Here is a 23,231-nt window from a genome sequence, read left to right as displayed (position 1 = left end):
ACTGCAGCCAGGAGGCAGCATCTCAGATAGCTCTGAGAGACTGCTCCAAAGCAGCAGTGGGGGAAAGTCAATATGTAAAGTTTTGGTGAAGGGGGAGTTCAATACCATGAAGCACTCATTTTACAAAAGGGTCTTTGTTCATCATGAGGATCTGATGTCACCATGAAGGGATTTAGTGCTTCTCTAGATATGAGGAGATGCAAGAATTGAGATCATAAAATCTGTTCCTAATGTTAGGTAGGTAGAATAGGGAAAAGGAGTCCAAAATGGTGGTGGCTAAAAGACAAGGAAGGGAAAAGCCCGTGAAAATAGAACAAAAGAAGGTCCAAGGACCAGAGTGAGGACCTCAGGTAAAACAAACAACACTCCTGGCTGGCCCAATTTACAAAGGACAGGCCCAGGGAGAGAGAAACATATAAATAGAGGAGCCAAAGCTAGCTCTTTCTCTCGCTCTTTCTCCTTCCCCCTTGCGCAGGGGTGCTCTTCGCCTCATGTCTTTGGATCGACATGCCCTCACGCCTCGAAGATGGATTTCCTGCTATCTTCTAAATAAATAGAGCTGTAACACTGAGCTGTAACACTGATTTGTCTAGGAGCTATAACATGGTCTATCGAAGACCTGAGAGCTGTGACATGCCGAGGGGGCTTTAATGTCCGTTACTCCAAATCTTTGTTTTGACAAGACAAAGAACCGAGGAACATACACTCGCATGACACTAAAAACATCCAACTATTTAAAGACCTGTCCCACCAGATTCACTGGAGCACGGAGTGCTTCACTCCACCCTGAACTCTCCCAGGGGTTGTTGAAGGTCAACAGCTGTCTCAGGATGGAGTTCAGTCTCCCCATGGCAGATGGCAGATGCTCTTGGTAAGTGCCAATTTGTAGTTGACACTACCTAGGAATTGACTCTCTGGGCCAGAAAGAAAGGCGTGGGCAGTGGCAGGAGTCAGAGCCATGTACATACAGAGGCTTCAAGCCTCCATCATGCTCCATTGTGCCATCAGATTTCACTTGTAAGACACAAATTCAAAGATAAAATTATTGAAAACTTTAAGACGGTGACTACAGAGCAATATAATTTCTGTGTACTGGGCCCTGTGTAGTGTTCTGGTTGCATGACCATGAAGCCAACCCTGATGATCACTATTTTTATGTTCAAATTGTTCCAGATTTGGTCAGTTGGAGTCCTTTCAAGCTGGCCCTGTTTTTTTTTTTTTTTTTTTTTTAGTGTTTATTTCCAATAGGAAGTGTTATTTTTGAGCATTTTCTGAAAAATTTATTGTTTAACGCATTTACAACTAGATACAAAATACTTAAGAATATACTTTGACATTTGCAGTGGATGCATTTGACAGGTAAGTTTTGTTAATGTAGCATATAAACAAAAATATTTTGACAGTCCCAGTTAAAACAAGCAAGCTCTTAACTGAGGTTTAATATACTCAGTTTCTGTAATAACTTTCTTTTGTTTTCCTCTGGATACACTTTTCTCAAATTCCTTTTTGAATTTCCTCTGCCCATGCCTTAAATAACTGAGCAATCCTCTGGATTCTGCACCAAGTCCCCTTTTTACCCTTTCAGCACATTTTCTAGACTAACTCATTGCCCCTCACATCTGCGTAGTAATAGCTCCAGTTCATGTCTTCTGTGCTTCAGACCAGCACTTTCAACTGCATACTAAAGAGTTTCACCTGGATGTTCTGCTGGTGCCGGCATGTCAGAGTTGAAATGTCCTGAACTTGTTGATTATGGTCTGTTTCACTCTCCCTACCTGTTGCTTTCTTTTGCTTAGGGGTTCCTAGTTGCCCAAACCAGAAACCTGAGCATTTCCATGAATTCCTCCTTCTCCCTCCCCACCTACAACCAAGTCTTCTTGATTCACTCTCCTGAGTATCTCAACTCTCTATTCATCCTCATCCTCACGGCCATCCCCTTCAACCAGATCACTGTTATCCCTCACTTGAATTTCAGCATGCTAATTGGCCTTCCCAGCCAATTCTTAGCCTCACAGCCATTAAGAAAATGGATTGTGAATTCTGGTCCTGGCTTTGCCACTTATTAGCTATGTAAAACTGGTGAGGTTGCGTAATCTCTTTAATGTGCTTTTTCCTCATCTGTAATGTGGAGACAAGAATAGTGCTTATTTCATAGGGCAATTGTGAGAAGTAAATGAGGTGATATATGTAAAGTTCTTAGCATATTGGCTGATTCAGAGTAAATGGCCAATAAATGTTAGCCTTTATTATAAGCATTCCAGGGTCCTTCATTACCCAACCTCTGCTTATTTCTCCAGTTTCTTTGATTGCTCCTTCCACTCTTTTCAGCTTTTCTGAGCTTTCAGTTGCTCCAGTATCTCATTCTCTCTTTTTTGCCTCCAGGCCATTCTTCTGATCTTTTTCGTAGAATTCTCTTCTCACCTTCCCCAGGGCTTCCCTTGTAGCTCAGCTGGTGAAGAACCTGCCTGCAATGCAGGAGACCCTGGTTCAATTCCTGGGTCAGGAAGATCCCCTAGAGAAGGAAATGGGAACCTACTCCAGTATTCTTGCCTGGAGAATCCCATGGACAGAGGAGCCCGGCGGGCTAAACCCCATGGCGTTGAAAGTGTGGGAAACGACTTAGCAACTAAACCACCCCACCTTCCCCACTTATTCACCCTTCAAATGGGCCTTAGAAAGCATCACTATGAACAAAGCTAGTGGAGGTGATGGAATTCCAGTGGGGCTATTTCAAATCCTGAAAAATAATACTGTGAAAGTGCTGCACTCAATATGCCAGCAAATTTGGAAAACTCAGCAGTGGCCACAGGACTGGAAAAGGTCAGTTTTCATTCCAATTCCAAGAAAGACAATGCCAAAGAATGCTCAAACTACCACACTATTGCACTCATCTCACACGCTAGTAAAGTCATGCTCAAAATTCTCCAAGCCAGGCTTCAGCAATACATGAACAGTGAACTTCCAGATGTTCAAGCTGGTTTTAGAAAAGGCAGAGGAACCAGAGATCAAATTGCCAACATCCTCTGGATCATGGAAAAAGCAAGAGAGTTCCAGAAAAACATCTATTTCTGCTTTATTGACTATGCCAAAACCTTTGACTGTGTGGATCACAATAAACTGTGGAAAATTCTGAAAGAGATGGGAATACCAGACCACCTGATCTGCCTCTTGAGAAACCTATATGCAGGTCAGGAAGAAACAGTTAGGACTGGACATGGAACAACAGACTGGTTCCAAATAGGAAAAGGAGTACAGTCAAGGCTGTATATTGTCACCCTGTTTGTTTAACTTCTATGCAGAGTACATCATGAGAAACGCTGGGCTGGAAGAAACACAAGCTGGAATCAAGATTGTCAGGAGAAATATCAATAACCTCAGATATGCAGATGATACCACCCTTATGGCAGAAAGTGAAGAGGAACTAAAAAGCCTCTTGATGAAGGTGAAAGAGGAGAGTGAAAAAGTTGGCTTAAAGCTCAACATTCAGAAAACGAAGATCATGACATCTGGTCCCATTGCTTCATGGGAAATAGATGGGGAAACAGTGGAAACAGTGTCAGAATTTATTCCTTTGGGCTCCAAAATCACGGCAGATGGTGATTGCAGCCATGAAATTAAAAGACACTTACTCCTTGGAAGGAAAGTTATGACCAACCTAGATGGCATATTCAAAAGCAGAGACATTACTTTGCCAACAAAGGTCTGTCTAGTCAAGGTTATGGTTTTTTCCAGTAGTCATGTATGGATGTGAGAGTTGGACTGTGAAGAAAGCTGAGCGCCAAAGAATTGATGCTTTTGAACTGTGGTGTTGGAGAAGACTCTTGAGAGTCCCATGGACTGCAAGGAGATCCAACCAGTCCATTCTGATGGAGATCAGTCCTGGATGTTCTTTGGAAGGAATGATGCTAAAGCTGAAACTCCAGTGCTTTGGCCACCTCATGCGAAGAGTTGACTCATTGGAAAAGACTCTGATGCTGGGAGGGATTGGGGGCAGGAGGAGAAGGGGACGACAGGATGAGATGGCTGGATGGCATCACGGACTTGATGGACGTGAGCCTGAGTGAACTCCAGGAGTTGGTAATGGACAGGGAGGCCTGGCACACTGCAATTCATGGGGTCGCAAAGAGCTGGACACAACTGAGTGACTGAACTGAACTGAACTGAATCTATACATCACTTGTCTCTGGGAAGTACTGATCTGGTATCAATTAACTTGTGTTCCAATTAGTCAGACTTAGCAACTGAACAACAACTTCCCTTATCAAGGATCTTATCTCACTGCACAGAAGTTAACTTGATCTCTTTGAGGACAGGATCACTGAGGGCAAGGACCAGTTTGCCTTGTTCACTATTGCATTTCTAGGACCTAACACAGTGTTTGACTTGAAGAATGAAAGGACAAAATGGGTGATGTATGAGCCACAGCATCGCTGTTTTCTGATCTCCTGCCTGGTGAAGTCCTGGTGACAGCCCAGCCTGGCTGTAGGAGTGGGGAGGGCTGAGCGCTCCTTGAATCATGTGAACCATTAGCAGTTGCTGTATTGTTGGCACCCTTCCCCCCACCCTCAACAGATCTTAGCGCATCAGTGATTCCCAAGACTTCCTCTACACATGAACATGGAACTACTTTCCCTGTTTTAACCTCCACTGACAACAGTTTGATGGCTTTTCTCTAAGGAATATCCCTTGAAACCATCACCCTATAGTGAATCTGTTATCCCTAACTCTGCGATTACTGCATTATATTTGCCTGGAACTATTAAAATGAATATGTATTCAATATTTAGCAACTTCATATGATTCATCCTATATGTGATTTTTTAAAGTAATCTGAGAAGCTCATTGTGCTGTAATGCAAACTGAGTAGTCTGAAAGGATAATGGAATTGGGCAGGTGTCCTTGAGACAGCTGGAATTTGTGATCCAGGAAGAATCTGTGAGATAGAACAGATATGAGGAGCCGGTGGACTAGGACTTCCAAACATTTTGCTTTGCTTAGAAGTAGACTTATTTGGTTGAGAGGTGCTTTGCCTAAGGACTTCCCTGGCAGTCCAGTGGTTAAGACTCTGCTCTTCCAATGCAGGGTCTCTGATCAGGAACTAAGATCCCAGATACCTCCTGATGTGGTCAAAAATTTAAAAAATAATAAATAAAAAATGCTTTGCCTGAAAACTCACAGCGGTAGGCCCAAAAGTTGCTGTTCAGACCTTGAGGGCGCTGGAGGAGGAATTTGGCGCTTCTAGTGAGAACCTGCTGGAGAAGGCAATAGCAACCCACTCCAGTAATCTTGCCTGGAAAATCCCATGGAAGGAGGAGCCTGGTAGGGGGCAGTCCGTAGGGTCACGAAGAGTCGGACACTTACTGAGCGACTTCACTTTCACTTTTCACTTTCATGCATTGGAGAAGAATATGGCAGCCCACTCCAGTGTTCTTGCCTGGAGAATCCCAGGGACGGCGGAGCCTGGTGGGCTGCCGTCTATGGGGTCGCACAGAGTCGGACACGACTGAAGCGACTTAGCAGCAGCAGCAGCAGCAGCAGTGAGAACTGCGGGCCTGAAGCTTCCCATCTCTGCCTCACAGCCACAGGTCCAAGGGGCCCACAGAAAGCCGCCGGCACTGAGAGAGGGAAGCCGCTAGGGGGCAGCAGAGGCTCGCAGGTGTCTCGCTACAGGAGCTAGTCTTTCAAGTTTTTTTTTTTTTAATTTTAACGAATTGCTCTAATACTTGGAAATTTAAATAAGAGAGATTTTGTAATCTGAACTCGACTGTTCAAGAGCAGAGACCCTGTTTACTACCCCACTTAACTACCCTTTTTGATGGCCCACCCCCCCACCCCGCTCCAGTCATCCAGTCATTCTCAAGTATCCCAGAGCTTTCCCTCACTCCAGGAACACCAATGCCAGGCTACCCGAGTGAAGAGCAGGCGGGGCCGGATGGACAGTGGCAAAGCCAGGACGCCCAGTGCGGATCTGGCCCCCGGGGAAGCCAGACGAAGTGGGCAGTCACTGCAAGCTGGGAGCCCGCCCCTCAGATCCCCGTTTAGGGCCTCAGGAGCCGTCGGTCTCAGGGCCGACTTTGCAACCGCTCAGCACATGTGGCGACCAGAGACAGACACTGACCTGACGCCATGAAAAACACCTGCAGAAAATGGCTTTGGGGGAGGAGATTTGGGGAGCGGCACCAAACTATACCTTATAGTGCCCCGTCCCCAGAGCAGTCTTTAAATGTCATCCCTGTGTCTCAAAACGAAAACAACCCCTTAAGGTTTGGCACCTTCCAGGAAAGGACAGTGGAGACTGGGTTTGGGCTAAAAGAGGCGAGTGGGGAAGTTTGTGTCGGCCCCCTGGGCAGGTAAGTAGGGGCTGGGGGCGGCGCGCTCGCCCTGTCGGGCGGGGGTGCGCCCCGAAGTGACAGGAGGAAGCGGGAGGTGGAGGGCGGGGAGGAGGTCCCGCCCCCACCTCGCGCTCCTTTACGGGAAGTGATGTGGGGCCAGACGGAAAATACCCGCCAAGGACCCGAAAAGGCCGGCAGCGGGTGGGCGCGGCGCGCGCAGAGACAGAGCGGCGTGGGGACCGCGGGCGGAGCAGGTGAGGCGGAGGCGCGGGCTGGGAGGCGCGCTCGGGCTCGGGGCGCCGGTCACCCCGCGGGGCAGCGCGACGGAGCGGGCGCACAGAGGGTCTGGCCCTGGGGCCGGGTGTTGGGGTTGCAGCTCCTCTCCGCTCTCTGGGAGGCAGAGCCCACCGGAGAAGCTTCTTTGCTTCTCCCAGGCCCTCAGCACAAACTACGATGACAATCGCGGGGGTAGGGGTCAGCTTGGGCGAGGTGCCGATTAGGTGGAGTCCCAGGTTGGGATGGGGCTGAGGTCACCTTCCGGCGGCATCCAGGTGCTAGGGGCCGCATGGAGGTGGCCGGGTGGGAGGAAGGAAACTTCTCAGGCAGGAGAGGAGGCTCCTGCACGGCCTCTCTAATTTTTTCCTTCCTCCGGTTTTGTCAGTTGAATGATTTAAAGTCTTGACACCTTTGTTGGGCGGGGTCTGGACGGCAAACTGAGTGGGAGAGGGTCCCCCATTCCTTGCCCTGCCAGTCAGACAGAAAACCCTACCAGGCAGTCAGGCCCTTCTGTCTTGACTGGCGGTAGAGCCGATGTGATGACAGGTTTCGGTAACTCTTGCCAAAGCTTTTGTCTCTGTCCCAATAGATCACGGATTAAGCAAAGTCAGGCCTGAAGTGAAGGAAATCTTGTGAACCCATGACTTTGCCTTCCCATCATTTTGGCTCCTGCGGGCCCCCTGCATGGCCTCAGCATCATCTGTTAGATCCTCTGTCTCAGGGGTCTTCTGTGGGCTAACAGCTATTTTCCCCTACTGGATGGATTCTTAACTTTGGGATTGGCTCATCAGTCAGAGGTTGGGTGTATCCTCTTATGCTGTATAAAGTTTCTATAATTATCAGTGATTTAGTTTGTTGGTGCTCCACTGTTCTGTTTTATTGATTTATTTATGCCTTCTTAGAAACTTGTTTTAGGGGGAAAACACGGTCTGGAAGACAGAATTTTTGCAGATGGTTACAAGTAAAGAAAGGTTTATGTAGTGCTGAAAAAACTAGACTGAGGATCTGTATTTTATGTTAGTTTTCCTTCCTACTTTCTTTCCTTTATTCTTTCTTCCTTACTCCCTCCCTTCCTTAATTTCCATGACCTGCCTTGGTTTTACTAATTTTGATGAAGTATAACTAATTTTTTCTTTTCTTGCTGCGCTTTTGGTGTCAAATCTAAGAAAGCATTGCTCAATCCAAAGTCCTGAAGATTTATGCCTATGTTTTCTTCTAAGAGTTGTTAGTTTTAGCTCTTACATTTCCATCTTTGGCTTGCTTTAAGTTAATTTTGTACATGGTGTGAGGTAGGAGTGTTAACAATTTTTTGCATGTGGGCATCAGGTTCTCCCAGCACCATTTGTTGAAAAGATTATTTTTCCCCCTTTTAATACCATTGGTGCCTGTGTTGAGAATAAATTGTCAGGAAATGTGAGAGTTTATTCCTAGACTCTCAGCCCTACTCCATTGAGCTGCATGTCTATCCTTATGCTAGTATCATACTCTCCTCTATTAACTATGTACGCGAGAGGTTTTGAGATGCGGAAGTGTGAGTCCTCCCACTTTGTTTTTCTTTTTTGAGACTGTTCTGGCTATTCTGGGTCCCTTGAATTTCCATCTGTAATTTAGGATCAGCGTCTCAATTGCTGTTGCCTGATTTTACAACAGATGCAATGGGTGTTGAAGTGGGCAACAGTCTCTAGGAACCAGACTCTTGATTTTCCTCTTCCCAACCTGCTTTTCCCTCCATCTCCCCTGTCTCAGTTAATGGCAACTTCATTATTACAGGTGCTCAGACTAAACACCCTGGGGTCACGCCTGATTCTTTTCTTTGTCTCATATCGGACATCTAGTCTCTCAGCAGAGTTCATTAGTTCTGCTTTGAAACTATATCTAGGATAGGAATCATTTTGTAACATTTTCACTGCTCCCACCATTTCCTTTTGTTTTGTCAACCTGGATTACTCCAAAGCCTCCTGCAGGCCCAGCCTGCTTCCACCTTCACCACTCTGTGGTCTGTTCTTAACAAAGTTGCCGAAGCCACTTAATATCACTCAGTCCTGTGCTCAAAACTCACCGGTGGCTTGTTATACCAGAGGGAAACCTCTGTCGCCTGCAATCCCTTACGTGGTGTGTGGCTTCATCTTCCATCACTCCCCTCTTTTCTCACTCGCCTTCAGCCACACCTCAGGACCTTTGCTGTTTCCTCTGTTTGAAATGTTCTTTTTTTTTTTTTTTGCCTCATTTTTCACTTTTATTTTTTTATTTTTTTTAATTTAATTTAATTTTTAAATTTTACATAATTGTATTAGTTTTGCCAAACATCAAAATGAATCCGCCACAGGTATACATGTGTTCCCCATCCTGAACCCTCCTCCCTCCTCCCTCCCCATACCATCCCAGTGCACCAGCCCTGGATGCTTATCCAGTATCCTGCATCGAACCTCCTTCAAAAGTCTGCACTGCTTACTCACTCATTTCATTCAAATCAAGTCATTTCTTTAGAGATGCTTTCTTGTCCCATCCCTTCTAAATTAGCATCCCCCATCCCCCAACCCCAGCATTTTCTTCCCTTGACCTTATTTTTCTTTAGAGTATCTGTAGCATTTTTTGTCATTGCACACACACATCTGTCTCCCACTGGTAGACTACAAGCTCCATGAAGGTCCGGAATTTGTCTTGTTTGCTCTGGTGGAGGTAGCACCTGGAATGGTTTTTGGCACATATTAAACACCCCCCCCCCCCCAAAAAAAAAATATGTTGAGTGAATGAAAAGGGAATGAGAAGCTGAGAAATGGGGATCACTCTGCTATTTCTTTCTCACTCTTCCTTCCCATTTGCAGTGTCCATAGCTACACCAGCAACTCCTCCTTCTCTCCTTTTCTATCTACTTTTTTCCCTGGAGAGAATGGCCTTACTCTTCTTGGAAAGGGAAAGGTCAAACAAAGGAAGGGAAAGGTCAAACAAAGCAGAAAGGTGAGGACTTTGGGTCCTTCCTGAGGGCAGGACGCTGACAGACTGTGAGGAGGCCTTCAGCGCCTGTCTCTAGTGACTTGGTTTCTTGTGCTGATCTAGGGAGAGTGAAATTCCTTGGAAATTTGAGAAAATGGAGTTTCATTTCCTGATGAATATTTTGCAGTGCAGTGAATTTAATTTTTCTCTGGCTTCTAACTGAAATTTCCAATTATGAGACTTGTTTTGACTTTTAATTGCATAATGACTTCAGACTGTCAACTGATTATGCATATGTAGCCTTATTTCCATGATGAGATTGTAATAGCCTGGAGGCAGAGCATGTCTTCATCTCCTTTATGATTCCTGTACTGCAAGCTATCATAGACAAAGGAAGTGTTCAATAAACTCTTGCTGAATGTGCCCATAAGTTAATGAATAACCTTGGATTTGTTTTCATCATTAGAAACCTCTAGTCCATATATTTAATTTTTCTCAGCCTGTAGATATTAAGTATCTTGTTTTAGTCCACCTCATCCTGCTGTTGCTGATAAAGCAGTATTGGCTAGAGTTGAGAGAGGTTTCCTGCGGACCTTTCTCACTGAGAATTGAATTAACTGGCCTGGAGAGTATAGTAATCACTGTGGTATTTTAAAAATTGAACTAGCTTTCCATTGTAAAACTTATCTTGGAATATGCCATATCTATATATTCACTACAAACTATGAGAAAGGAGTATTTTTAAACCCATGGCATGTATATGTGTGTGGGTGTAAATAACGTGAGCCCTAGTTAACTTGATGGGTGGGGGAATCCTTTTCAAAACGTATACATATGTCAAATCACCGTGATGTACGCTTTAAATATCTTACAATGTTATATCTCAATTATACCTCAATAAAGTTGGCTGACAGGATTCCTTGATGGCACAGTGGTAAAGAATCCGCCTGCCAATGCAGGAGATTCGGGTTCGATCTCTGGTCCAGGAGGATCCCACATGCTGCCAAGCAACTAAGCCCGTGTGACATAATTATTGAGCCTGTGCTTTGGAGCCAAAAATAAATAAGAAAATAAAATTATATATTTTAAAAAAGTGGCCCACAATTTAAAAAACAAATGAATTGTGAGCCTCTATGCAGCAAGATTGTCTTGTTATTGTTAGAACAAGATTGCCTTCTGAAGAGAGGAATTTTTCCCTCTCACTGCCTTTGCTTTATACGCTGTGTGCAGGTTTCGCTTGATCAAATTTATTCCTCTGCCTTGTAGTCAGGAAGTTCCAGTTTATGGTCTGGTTTCCCTAAGCTGATTATCTGGGGAGCAGACATGAGCACTGAGTTGCAGGAAGAGATAAAAGGTTTGCAATTAACTTTGTGTCCAGAAGGTGAGAGGTGCGGAGCTATGAGCATCCATCTTGTTCCATCCACTGTGTTTTGGCCTCCTGTCTGGTCAGGAAGTATACCACATTCTTTTCCCTGTATGATTGAGGTCTACTAACATTGATATTCTACTCACTGTTTAATAAAGTTTGATGCCTCACCTACTCAAAACAAATGTTGCAAGTCATTCTTCCTTGCCTGCTTTTGTTTTGTTTTATTTTTTGCCTCTGTGTATGTCACCCATGAGAAGGCCTCACATTTAGTGCTTCAGCCACACTTGGAACCACCCACCTGTATGAAATCAGACTTTTGAGAGCTGAGATTACACTTTGAATGTGAGGTTAGAGGTAGTGTGCCAGATTTTAAAAATTGGATGAACAACAAATACTATTTTACTATAAGTATGTCCCATGCAATCTTTGGGACACACTTATACTAAAAAATTAGTAGTTTTTTTCCTATGAGTGGCAGAGTTAACCGGTGTCTTGGATTTAATGTGGTAACTCTGGTCTGATAAATTTATGTTTTTGGGCAGGAAATGTGTTGATCATGATAATGTCCACAGAATAACTGAGCTATGGCTCATTTTGCTAATTGCACATGTCTCCATTTTAGGAAGGAGAGGGCGTGTAAACTCAAGGATTATTAGAATTAGAGGACAGTGGGAGAAGATTCCATTTTCCTCTAATGTTTTGTGGTGAAGGAAATTTTTCTCCAGAGATGTTGTCATTTTCTAAGATCACACAGTTAGTGGTAGAGCCGGAACTGGAACTCCGGGTCCAGTGGTTAGTCTGCTGCATAGAATCTTCCCTTGAGAGATCACACGTAGTTGCTTATGTTTTCATGCTGATCTTTAGTCACTTCTGTTGCCTCCCTCCCATATCGCTGCACTGTCCTGCTGCCCTTCTGGCCCTTGGATCTGCTGTGTGGCAGGCAAAGCTACCCTCAAGGACACACTTGACTTTTCTCTGAGAACCGCAGGGCCGTTGAAAGCCACCGTTGGTTGTATGCCTGTGGTGATGCCAGAAATCCCATCTTTCCATGTGTTTTTATTCCTTCTAAGGTCTGGTTATTATTCTCATCCCCTTTGAGTGCTTACTGTAAGATGCTTTGATTCAGGAGGACTTGGCTGAGAATAATTCCACAACCACCAAGTATTGTCTCACTGAAGGGCGCCTGCTTTGAGTGGCCAAGTCCTTTGACACTCTGTATCTTCTTGTAATTTGGTAGAACAGATATGGAAGATACATGGTAAGGATTGATGCAGTAGATAGGTGTATGTAACTTCCTCTTTAGAGATGTGTTCTTTTAAAACACAGTTTGCTTACTGTTTTACAGTTACCTGTACTTATTTAAGAAAGTAGCCTTAGAAAAAAGCATCCTTCCTCTGACTGCTGTGAGAATACCATATTTCAGAGCCACTAACCCTGTTTTTTCATAGCCTGTTGATTAATTCATATAAAGCCTTACCAGCTGCCAGGTCAAAGCATAATAATAAAATTGGTTGCCAAGAGACTGAAAAATCTGTTCATTCTTATTAACTGCTACTCATCTATCTTGCTCTGATCCCACCACGTGGGCAGCTGGTCGAGTCTTATCTGCATATGGCTGGTTACTTATCGCCTGTGTATTTTTATCATTTGACACAAAAACAGGGCCTCAATCAGCTAACGGAAGCTTATGGTAAGGTTTTTTTGATTATTATTCTTCTTGCTGTATTAGTCCTAATATGGGAAGGAATGAGATATACAGAAATAGGTCTTGACTTAAATGTCCGTTTGAGATACCTGAGAATTTTAAAATATAATCCAAGGGTGCGGTCAGGATTTCCTTTGTTTCCTGCAGTGTGATTAATTTTCATAATGAATCTCACCGTTGCAAGGGAGCAACCCCAGGGATGAGTAAAGAGGTCTAGCAGCCCTTGAGAAGATAAGGTGTCGTCCTTCCAATCAGATGCTAGAGACCAAACATGGCCAGATCAGCTGCTGGCCATTCTAGGCTGGACTTCCTTTGTCAGGGGCAAGGTCAGCTCTTCATCGCCCCGCTCCACTTAGGCACAGAGGGCCGCAGAGCGGGTTGTGGTATTTCCTTGGGGGGTGACTCAGCCATGTGTTCCAGAATTCCTGCTTCAGTGTGGAGGAACTGACTCCGCCAGGAACTAGTGGATCAGTTTTTAGTTTCTAACTTTGCCAATAATTAACTAAGTGGTATTACACTGGCGGTTCTTAATTAGGCTGTTTTCAGCTCCTTCTTCCTCAAGGGGGCATTGAGCAACATCTGGAGATGTGGCTGGTTGCCATACCTGGGGAGTTGCTGGTATTTAGTGGGCAGAGACCTGGGATGCCTCTAAACACCCCAAAGTGCACAGGACAGCCCCTCAATACAAAGAATCATCCTGCCCACCATGTCAGTGGGTCAGGGCAGAGAAACCCTGCATTAGACATGTTGTGGAACCTCTCTGGCCTGCAGTTTCCTAAAGTCCACATTCTCTCCATCATGTAAAGTGAACTAAGCCTAACTCCACTTCTGTGGTCTTTCTAACCTCTCCCTTACCCCCAATTCTGAGTGAGTCATCAGATATGAGATAGGGCCCCAGCATCTCTATTTGTATGTATTTTATGCTGCTAAGTCGCTTCAGTCGTGTCTGACTCTGTGCGACCCCAGAGACGGCAGCCCACCAGGCTCCCCCGTCCCTGGGATTCTCCAGGCAAGAATACTGGAGTGGGTTGCCATTTCCTTCTCCAGTGCATTAAAGTGAAAAGTGAAAGTGAAGTCGCTCAGTCGTGCCCGACTCTTAGCGACCCCGTGGACTGCAGCCTACCAGACTCCACCATCCATGGGATTTTCCAGGCAAGAGTATTGGAGTGGGGTGCCATTGCCTTCTCCAATGTATTTTATATCTGTGTGTATATATTTTACATACATCTATGTGTATGTATTTTACATCCATGTGTATGTATTTTACATCTCCACTGGGGATTCTGATGGGCAGTTAGGATTGAGGGCCCTGCCCTTAGGGATCCTGGGCTGAGGGCCTCGCCAAGGTGCCCAGTGGGCCATGTGAGGGGAGTGAACAGTGTGGGGACAGTCTGCCAGTAGGAAGCAAGAGCCAGGCGGCAGGGCCTGGCTGCCCTGTGATTGAGTGCAGGTGGAAGTCTGCCAGCAAGTCCTCAGGGAGGGCTGTGACTGAGGGCTTGACCCCTGAATTCCTCAGAGATGGGGCCCCCAGCCCCTCAGCACAGCGGGCTCTCACATGCCCGGGAGTGTCTACTCCGCAGAGTCCCAGCTGATCACTATACCCTTGTACTAGAGGTGCCCCAGATCCCAGAGTTTCCAAAGGATATAGCAAGACTGGACAGTTTCTTCATGGAAACTCCATCTCCTGCTTAGTTTGAGCCTTTCTGGGAGATTCAAAGTCAACGGCAGAAACCCCAACCCTGAGTCAGCAGCCCCTCTTGCCACCCAGATAAGGAAACCTCACTCGCTACACTTACAGCATCATGTAACTTAAGGGCTGGTGGGCATCTTAGAAACCAGGGAGCCCAGCCTCTCCTCCGTCTGACAGATTCAGAGCTGTGCCCACGGTCACATGACAAACTGATGGCAGAGAGGGTTCCAGAAGACAAGTCTGCTGGTTCTTTCTATGCCCCTGTGCTAATGTTTCCCAATTGTAACCAGCAGTGTCTCTCCCTTGGACTCCTGTGAAATATCACAGGAAGTGAAACAAATATATTAAAGATTTTCACCTATTTAAAGTGGTCCAGAAATGTCTGAGCATCTGCTATGGCTATGTACTAGCTGCCAGTTAAAGGCCACCATTGTTTCCTGCCTGGTCTGCTGTTTTTCTGGTCTCATTCTAGCTAACCCCAGCTCCCCGTAACCCATTCCTCATGCAAAGCCAGTGATATTTTTAAAAATGTAAATCAGATCATATCCTTCTTCTGTTTGAAATTCCCCAGTCTCTTACCACTGTGACTGGTGTAAGATCCAAATGTTCTAACCATGATCTGTAAGTGTCTCCATGATCTGAGCCCTGTTGGCCTCCTTGTCCTCAGCTCATCCCTGTGCCTCCTTCCCATCTATTCCTTAAAAACGCCAACCTCTTGCCCTCCTCAGAGCATCTGCACTTGCCCACAATTCTTTTCTCTAGATTCTCACCTGGGTGGTCCCTTGGCAGCAGAGTCATCCCTGATCACTCTGTTGGGAGTAGTCTTTAGTCAGCCTCCATCCTGTTATACTTTATGGTCTTCACAGGACTTCTTGCTGTTTGAAATTATTTTATCTCCATGTTAACATTATCTTTCTCTTTCTGCTGATTGTTCTCTATGTGACAGCAGGGACTTTGTTTTGTGAAATTCTGGGTACTTGTCACCTAAAATAATGCCTGGCACGTGGGAGATGCTAAGGTGATGGTGAGTGAATGATGGAGCAGGTAACTAGGAAGTTGGTGTGAGAGAAGATTGCATGGCCTGTGTTAATTCCTGTTTTTTCCTACATTGACTATGTTTTGTTGTTGTTTTTACACTTTTTACTATTTGTTTTTTAATTGGAGGATGACTACTTTATGGTATAGTGATGGTTTCTGCCATACATCAACATGAATCAGCCACGGGCATACACATGTCCCCTCTCTCTTAAACCTCCCTCCCACCTCCCTCCCCATCCCGCCCCTCTAGGTTGTCACAGAGCACCGGCTTTGGGTTCCCTGCATCACACAGCAAATACCCACTGGCTATCTATTTTACATATGGTAATACATATGTTTCAGTACTACTCTCTCAGGTCTTCCTACTTTCTCCCTTCCCTGCTGTGGCCAAATTGTTTTTAAACTTTTTATTTTGTATTGGGGTATAGCTGATTAACAATGTTGTGATAGTTTCAGGTGAACACAGAAGGGAGTATGTATCCATTCTCCCCCCAACTTCCCTCCCATCCTTAACACTGCTGCCACATAACACTGAGCAGAGTCGCATGTGCTACAGTAAGTCCTTGCTGATTATCCATTTTAAATATAGCAATGTGTACATGTCCGTCCCAAACTCGCCATCTAACCCTTCTCCCCATCCTTCCCCTGGCAACCATAAGTTCATTCTCTGAGAGTCTCTTTCTGTTTTGTAAGTTTGTTTGTATCATTTCTTTTTAGATTCCACATATAAGGGATGTCATATATTTTCCTTCTCTGTCTGGCTTCACTGAATATGACAATCTCTAGGTCCATCCATGTTGTGGCAAATGGCATTATTTCATTCTTTTTAATGGCTGAGTAATATTCCGTATATTGATATGTACCACATCATCTTTATCCATTCCAATGCCGATGGGTGTTTAAATTGCTTCCATGTCTTGCCTGTTGTAAACAGCGCTGCAGTGAACACTGGGGTGCATGCAACCTTTTTAATCATGTTTTTCTCCAGATATATGCTCAGGAGTGGATGCTCTATTTTTTAATGAACCTCCCTACTGTTCTGCATGCTTGCTGTACCAGTTTACATTCCCACCAACAATATAGGAGGATTCCCTTCTCTCAATACCCTCTCCGGTATTTATTGCTTGTGAATTTTTGATAACAGCCATTCTAGCAGTGTGTGGTAATATCTCATTGTAGTTTTGATTTGTTTTTCTCAATAATTAGCAATGTTGAACATCTTTTCATGGGCCTCTTGGCCATTTGTATGTCTTCTTTGGAAGAATGTCTATTTGGGTCTTCTGCTGAGTTTTTGATTGGGTTGTTTATTTTGTGCTGTTAAGGATTGGACTTTATTTTTTAAAATTAAAACCTAAATATCAGTTTGATACATGAGAAAAATGGAAGTGTTAAGCAGACTAGTTTCTTTTCTTTTAAGATGAATGTATTCAGATCCTCTAGTGTGAACTCTGTGGGAAACAAATAAAAGGACAGAGCTACTTGGTAAGCACAGACTCTGGCATAGGGGCTTAGAAATCAAAAGATCCAGGCTTTAGTCCTGGAAGGGGCCTCAAATATCACCTTGGGGATAGTTGCTTAGAACTGGCTGCCCATGAAAATCACATGTGCTGTGCTGTGCTTCGTTGCTCAGATGGGTCCGACTCTTTGCGACCCCATGGACTGCAGCCTGCCAGGCTCCTCTATCCATGGGGATTCTCTAGGCAAGAATACTGGAGTGGGTTGCTATGCCCTCCTCCAGGGGATCTTCCCAACCCATGGATTGAACCCAGGTCTCCCGCGTTGCAGGCAGATTCTTTACCATCTGAGCCACCAGGGAAGCCCAAGAATACTGGAGTGGGTAGCCTATCCCTTCTCCAGGGTATCTTTCCCACCCAGGAATCAAACTGGGGTCTCCTGCATTGCAGGTGGATTCTTTACCAGCTGAGCTACCAGGGAAGCCCAAAAATCACATAGCGAGCTTTTATTTAAAACATAGGCAAAACCACATGTTTTTCAGTCTCTTCTTAGGAGATTCTCATTTGTTAGGCTTGGCTTTAGGGCTAGGGAATTCATGTTTTATCTAAATGCTGCTGTAGCAATGGATGGTGCACTACCAGGTTTGGGAACCAGTGACTGAGCCCAACTCTGTCCCCAGGTGAGTACACTGAGGCTCAAAGAGATCAGGTGTCTCATTCAGGGGTACCCACATGAGTGGCTGGGAGATGGCACTCAAGTCTCCCAGCCTTCTTTCTGCACCATTCAAAAATGTAGTGAGAAAGATTCTCAGGGACAGAGGTGGGGCTGCCTCGGAAATTGTGGGTTTATTACTTTTTTCTTTATTGACATGTAACTAACCAGTCTGGTGTCAAACAGGAAATGCATCTAGCGTTGCTGTCCTTTTTTATTACAAGGTGTCAGATCAGTTTGAGTTTAATAGAGTGATGACCAAAGTGTGGTTCCAAGACCAACACCACCATCACCCCCCAAGAACTTGTTAGAAATACAGATTCTCAGTTCAGCCCAGAACTGCAGATTCTGTACTCCAGAGATGGCCCAGTGGGCTGTGTTTTCAAGCCATCCAGGAGATTCTCATGCCCACTGAAGCTTGTACTTTTTACAACCCAACCAGTGGTTAAAGCTGCTGGCCTCGGCCTTTTAGTTGGTGACTCATTAACATGGAGGCCTTAACTTAAGCTAGCCATCTGCTTTCCTTGGTAACAGTTGCTCAAAATAGGGACTTTTGTTATAAATCTTCATTAGTCTGCTACACAAGGTGGGGTGGATTAATACTTGTTGAACACCTGCTGCATGTGAAGCTGTGTGTTGGAAGCTATTACTTTTCTCATGTAATTCTCACATCATTCTCAACCAGGAATCCTGCTGTGTAGGTATTATTATCCCTATTTTACAGATTTGGAATCTGAGGCTGATGGAGGTTAAATAACAGTTATTTGCCCAGCTATGCTTGTGCATTTTGCTATCTGTTGTCTCCCCAGAGCAGTTGCTCTCCAACCTTTTTATGCACAATTGGGAGTCCTTTGGAGAATCTTGTCATTAATGCAGATTCCCTTGCTGCCTTCCCAGAGGGCTTCATTGAGGGGCCTGATGGAACCCAGGACTTTGGATTTTCACCAGTTACTCTAGGAGATTCTGGTGCCAGTGGGCATCAGACCATACTTGGAGAAAGTTCTCTCCTGGACTCATTCACTCTTGCTTCAATAGTTGGAGCAGATGTCTCTCAGGGCTCCTCAGAGTTTATGTGGTTCGCCAGTGTTTTGTGCTCACAGACCTTGAGCAATGGATGGCGAAGAAATATGAGCATGGAGGAAGGAGCTTGGTAGCTCATATAGAGAAAGATCTTTTTTTTTTTTTTTTTGACGTGTACCCACTGCTTTATTTATTTATTTTTGGCTGCACTGGGTCTTCATTGCTACACATGGGCTTTCTCTAGTTGTAGAGCGGGGACCGCTATCTAGTTGCAGGGCATGGCTTTCATTGTAGTGGCTTCTCTTGTTGCGGAGCACAGGCTCTAGGAGCACAGGCATCAGCAGCTGAAGCACTCGAGCTCAGTAGTTGCGACTTGCTGGCTCGTGGGCACTTGGACTCAGTAGCGCAGCTCCAGGCCTCTAGAGCACAGGCTCAATAGTTGTGGCACACCAGGTTAGTTAATGCTCCGAGGCATGTGGAATCTTCCCGAGCCAGTGTCCCCTGCATTGGCAGGTGGATTCTTATTCACTGGGCCCCCAGGGAAGCCCCCAGAGAAGCTTCTTATATGCCTGGCTGTTCCTGCTCTCTCTGCTGCCTCGGTGTTTGCAGGCCATGTTTTGGCTTTGAGTAACTTGTGATCCTTTCAGTTATCTACCCCAAAATTGTGCAACTTTTCATGTAACAACTTCACCCATGTGTTGGTGAACTGCCCCAAAGTGAGCCATTTCCTCCAGGCTGAAATAAGTATCTGTCGAGTACTGAGTTGCTTCGGCTTTTGAGGCAAGAAATGGCATTTCATCTGTTTGATGATATGATCCATTATTTTTCAGGCATAGAATGGACATATTTAGTGAATAAACTGTCAATCCATCAGGAGACAATGACTTGGTGCTATTATGAAGGGAAAAAGTGAGATGCAAATTTAAAAATAATTTCAGGTATGATGCCTGATGCCTTTTTTTGTGTGAGTCAGAATGCTGATTTCTCCTCCAGAAGTTTACCTAAGTACCCCAGGATCCCCGTAGTGAAAACAGTGCATATATCCAGAGCTGGTGGAGACCTCTCAGGCTTTTGCCCAGTGGATAAGTCAGCATTGGTGAAATATTACATTTCTTTAATAAGGCCTAGTCCCTGAAACAAATTATTAGGAAAAGGTTGGAAGGAAATTTGGGAAAGCAAACATTTCAGCTTCCTGGAATCCACTGTGTATAAGGTAAATTATTTTTCTGGTAAGAAATTAATTAAGGTATAGGTTAAGTTTCTAAGGATAATTTATTTTGCTGCTGATATCAGAGTTGGAAATACCAATAGGTAACTGAGTACAGTAGCTAGAGCTACCATTTATTGCAAGCTTACTGTGTGTCAAGAGTCATACGAACATTCTCTCATTTACTCTTCAATAGACTTTCAAAGTAAATATCATCCTTCATTTTACAGCTGATGAAACAGTCTCAAAAGGATTGTGTAATTGGACCATTGTTGAAACTGGGGTTTCCAGGTATGCAGGGCTTTGCTAAAGTGCAGGCCCGGGTAAACTAGGATAGTTAGTTACCCTGAGTGTCACCCAGCTCACTGACCTACAGCTGATGGCTAGGAAGTAAGCCCAAAGGATTCTCAGTTGTCTAATAGATGGTACATATATGGAAGTGTGCCGATTCGCCTCACAGAGAGACCTTCCCAACACTTCGTGGTACATATTTTTCTCCATTTCATACATAATTCTGATCTTGGTTATTTGGTTTCCAGATGCCTTGTCAGTTAGAAGCTGCTCATTGGTGGGGCGAGGAGTGACCCTGGAAAGGCCCTCTGATTACTGTGAGTAGGGACAACTGGCTGACTGACAGAGAAGGTGAAGGCAGGGAAAATGAAACATAAACTAATAAAAGACAAAATCAATACAGTGTCAGGAGGCTTTAATATAGTGGCAAACATACCTTAAAAGAGAGCAGCTATTATTGAACATGTACTAGGTGCCGAACACTGCTTTAAGCACTTTATGGTATAACATGACTCATTTTTACAAAATAATCCTATTGTTCCACCAGTGAGGAAACTGAGGCACAGAGTGGTTAGGTAACTTGGTGAAGGTCACACAGCCAGTGAGTAGTAAAGCTGGGATTCAGACCCAGGCAGCCTGAGTCCAGGGCCCAGGTCCTCAGCATCCTGTTTCCATGTAGCCTTAGGTCCTGAGAGTGTAGCGCACATTAGTGGTGTTTATTGTCATGGCCTGAATCATCCAAAGGGGGGAAAATAAAACTTTAAGGTTGGGCATTACATGTCTTTTTGTATTAATTAATTTATAAAATTTTATCAGGCCATAGTTCTGCAAGGACTGTTAGTAGAAGCTATCAGAATCTCCGCCCGCGGCTCATTTCCTGCTCCCCAGAGTCAACAGCTTTCAGTTCTTGCAATGAGTTGACACTTGCTGGTTGTTGTGTCCTCTGTCTCTAATGACATACTTGTACTTCTGTACGATTGATTTTCAGTTTTAGGCATCTTCTACTGATGCATTACTATGGAAAAAGAAAATTTTAGTTTGTTTTTCCACCCACCCCAACCACACACGCATAAGATTTCCATCTCCTCCTTCTCCCAGCAGTTACATTATAGTTGTAGCTAGCTCAGTATGTGATGGGCTTCTATTTATGTTTAGGCTTCCCTTCTGGGTTGGGCAGTCTCCTGAGAAGACGACTTGAACCACTTGTCTGTGGAGTAAGCCTGCCTTTTGGAAGTCCAGCATGGAGGTGTGGGGTGGAGGTGTCTTCATATTTATTAATACTGTGCAACTCCTCCCCTGCCTCCACTGAACTTGGTATGACTCAGAGACCCCCTGCGAGTTTGATTCTTGGAGTTTTACTCTCTCCGGAGAATAGACGTTCGACTTCTTCTGGAGCTAGAGGAATCACAAGGCTGGCAACGCTGGGGTTTGGGGTGTAAACAGACTTCCATTATTTTAGCCTCACTTTATGCTCTCCCCTCCCCCAGAGGTACTGGGGCTCTGACTGCCTAAGCCCTTTCTGGAGATTCTGTGATGAGTTGCTCCTTGTGTTTCTTTACTGGCAGATAAGGAGTCTGGTTTCCTGAGTTTGCTAATCAATTACCTCTTGTTCATCTACTTTCTTTTTTTTTTTTTCTTATATTTTTTGATTATTTTAATCACTGCATATATATTTAAACCAATCCATCTTTCAGGAAACAGAAACACCACACAGTGTGCAGTTAGCAAAGGTAACTTCTGTAAGTCAATATAAAATGTTACAGTTTAAAGCTCTTATATTTATCTTTAAAATTTTTATTGGAGTGTAGTTGCTTTATAAGGCATTTAGTCATAGAACTAAATGTATTTAGTGTGCTATCTTTATCCTGAAGCGTGAAAGGCACTGGAGAAAGCTTTCAATGCAAAGGGGTCATAAAAAGGCGGTGTTGCACGAAGGGGAAGACTGATACAGTTCTATGAAAAAGGGGGTTGTCGAAGTTTTACTTGCTACTCATAGTGTAGTTCTAGGACTAGGAACATCACTGTTACCTGGGTATCACTTGGGTGCTATTTAGAAGTGCAGAAATCCTGGGCTTTACCTGGGCCTGTTGAATCAGAATTAGCATTTTAACAAAAAATCCCTGGGAGACTCCTAGGGATTGAAGATTGAGAAGTGCTAATATCAAACTTTCCTCAACTTCTACTGTAATTTAGAATAAACTAACTGTAATGAATTTTCATGTGGGATTTACACATTTTGATACTTTCCCTTACTAAATTATTCTCCAAATTCTAGAGCAGTGGTCCCCAACCTTTTTGGCATTAGGTACGGGCTTGGTGGGAGACTCTTCTTCCATGGAGTGAGGTGGGGGAGGGAAATGGTTTCAGGGTGATTCAAGCACGTCACATTTATTGTGCACTTTATTTCTCATCTGATGCTGTTGCTGATCTGACACGAGGTATCGGTCTGTGGCCCAGAGGTTTTCTTTTACCAGATGATGTCAGACTGGTTCTGTTCAGGCTTTTTCAGTTGCTCACAGTTTTGCAGGTTGGTGAGAGGTTTTAGATTGCATCAGTGGAGTCTTCAGTCACACATGGAGTGGTCAAATGAGAGGGTGGCTGCCCCGTGAGGTAAAGGATACATCATTTGTTTTTATGCCCAACACCTACCCAGTGAAAGGCCTGTGTTTAACTAGAGACTTGTGGAATGAGTGAGTCAAATAAGACACAGTTCCTGTCTTTGAGGTATGCACCAACCAGCAAGGAATCAACTGGATAATTATCATACAGGGTTAACCTGCCTTAGGAAAGAGGGAGCACAGAGAAAGGACATCTGAGGCAGCATTCCTGGCAGAGGGAACCGAAGGGCTAAGTCTCTCGGTGAACAGAGCCTGTGGGTTTAGAGCAGGCGCACTCAGGTGAGTGTATCAAAGTCACCTGGCGGCCTTGTTAAACCATAGACATCTGCCCTCATCCTTAGAACTTCTGACTCTGTAGGCTTGGAGTGGGCCCATGAATGTGCATTTCTAACAGCTTCCAAAGCGATGCTGATGACATTGCTTTTCCATTTTGAAAATCACTGGTTTTAGAGAATTCCAACTAGCTCTGGTGGCTGGAGTCAGGAGGCTGGGAACAGTAGATGACAGGGAAGGCAGAGGCCTAGGGACTGGGGATGTTTCTGAGAAGATTGTGGGGAGCCACTGACTAGTTTTACAGAGGAGAGT

The 23,231-nt window shown here is 44.6% G+C and overlaps 1 protein-coding gene across 2 annotated transcripts in view; it reads left to right on the top strand.

Annotated features, from left to right (window-relative positions):
- Window positions 1–6,431: 6,431 nt before the first annotated feature.
- The window catches only part of RAB27A (RAB27A, member RAS oncogene family), an 80,842-nt gene continuing 64,042 nt past the window's right edge, over window positions 6,432–23,231 (top strand). Inside the window, exon 1 of one of the 2 annotated variants that reach the window (XM_045162073.1) lies at window positions 6,432–6,586. The gene's annotated coding sequence lies outside the window, so the exon portion shown is untranslated. The remainder of the gene's footprint in view (window positions 6,587–23,231) is intronic. The other variant, XM_045162076.1, reaches the window with a different exon arrangement.

The sequence above is a fragment of the Bubalus bubalis genome, chromosome 11 (genome assembly GCF_019923935.1).
Source record: "Bubalus bubalis isolate 160015118507 breed Murrah chromosome 11, NDDB_SH_1, whole genome shotgun sequence".
Taxonomy (NCBI): domain Eukaryota; kingdom Metazoa; phylum Chordata; class Mammalia; order Artiodactyla; family Bovidae; genus Bubalus; species Bubalus bubalis.
Note: the sequence above shows the minus strand (reverse complement) of the source record. Positions and strands in the feature narration are given on the sequence as shown.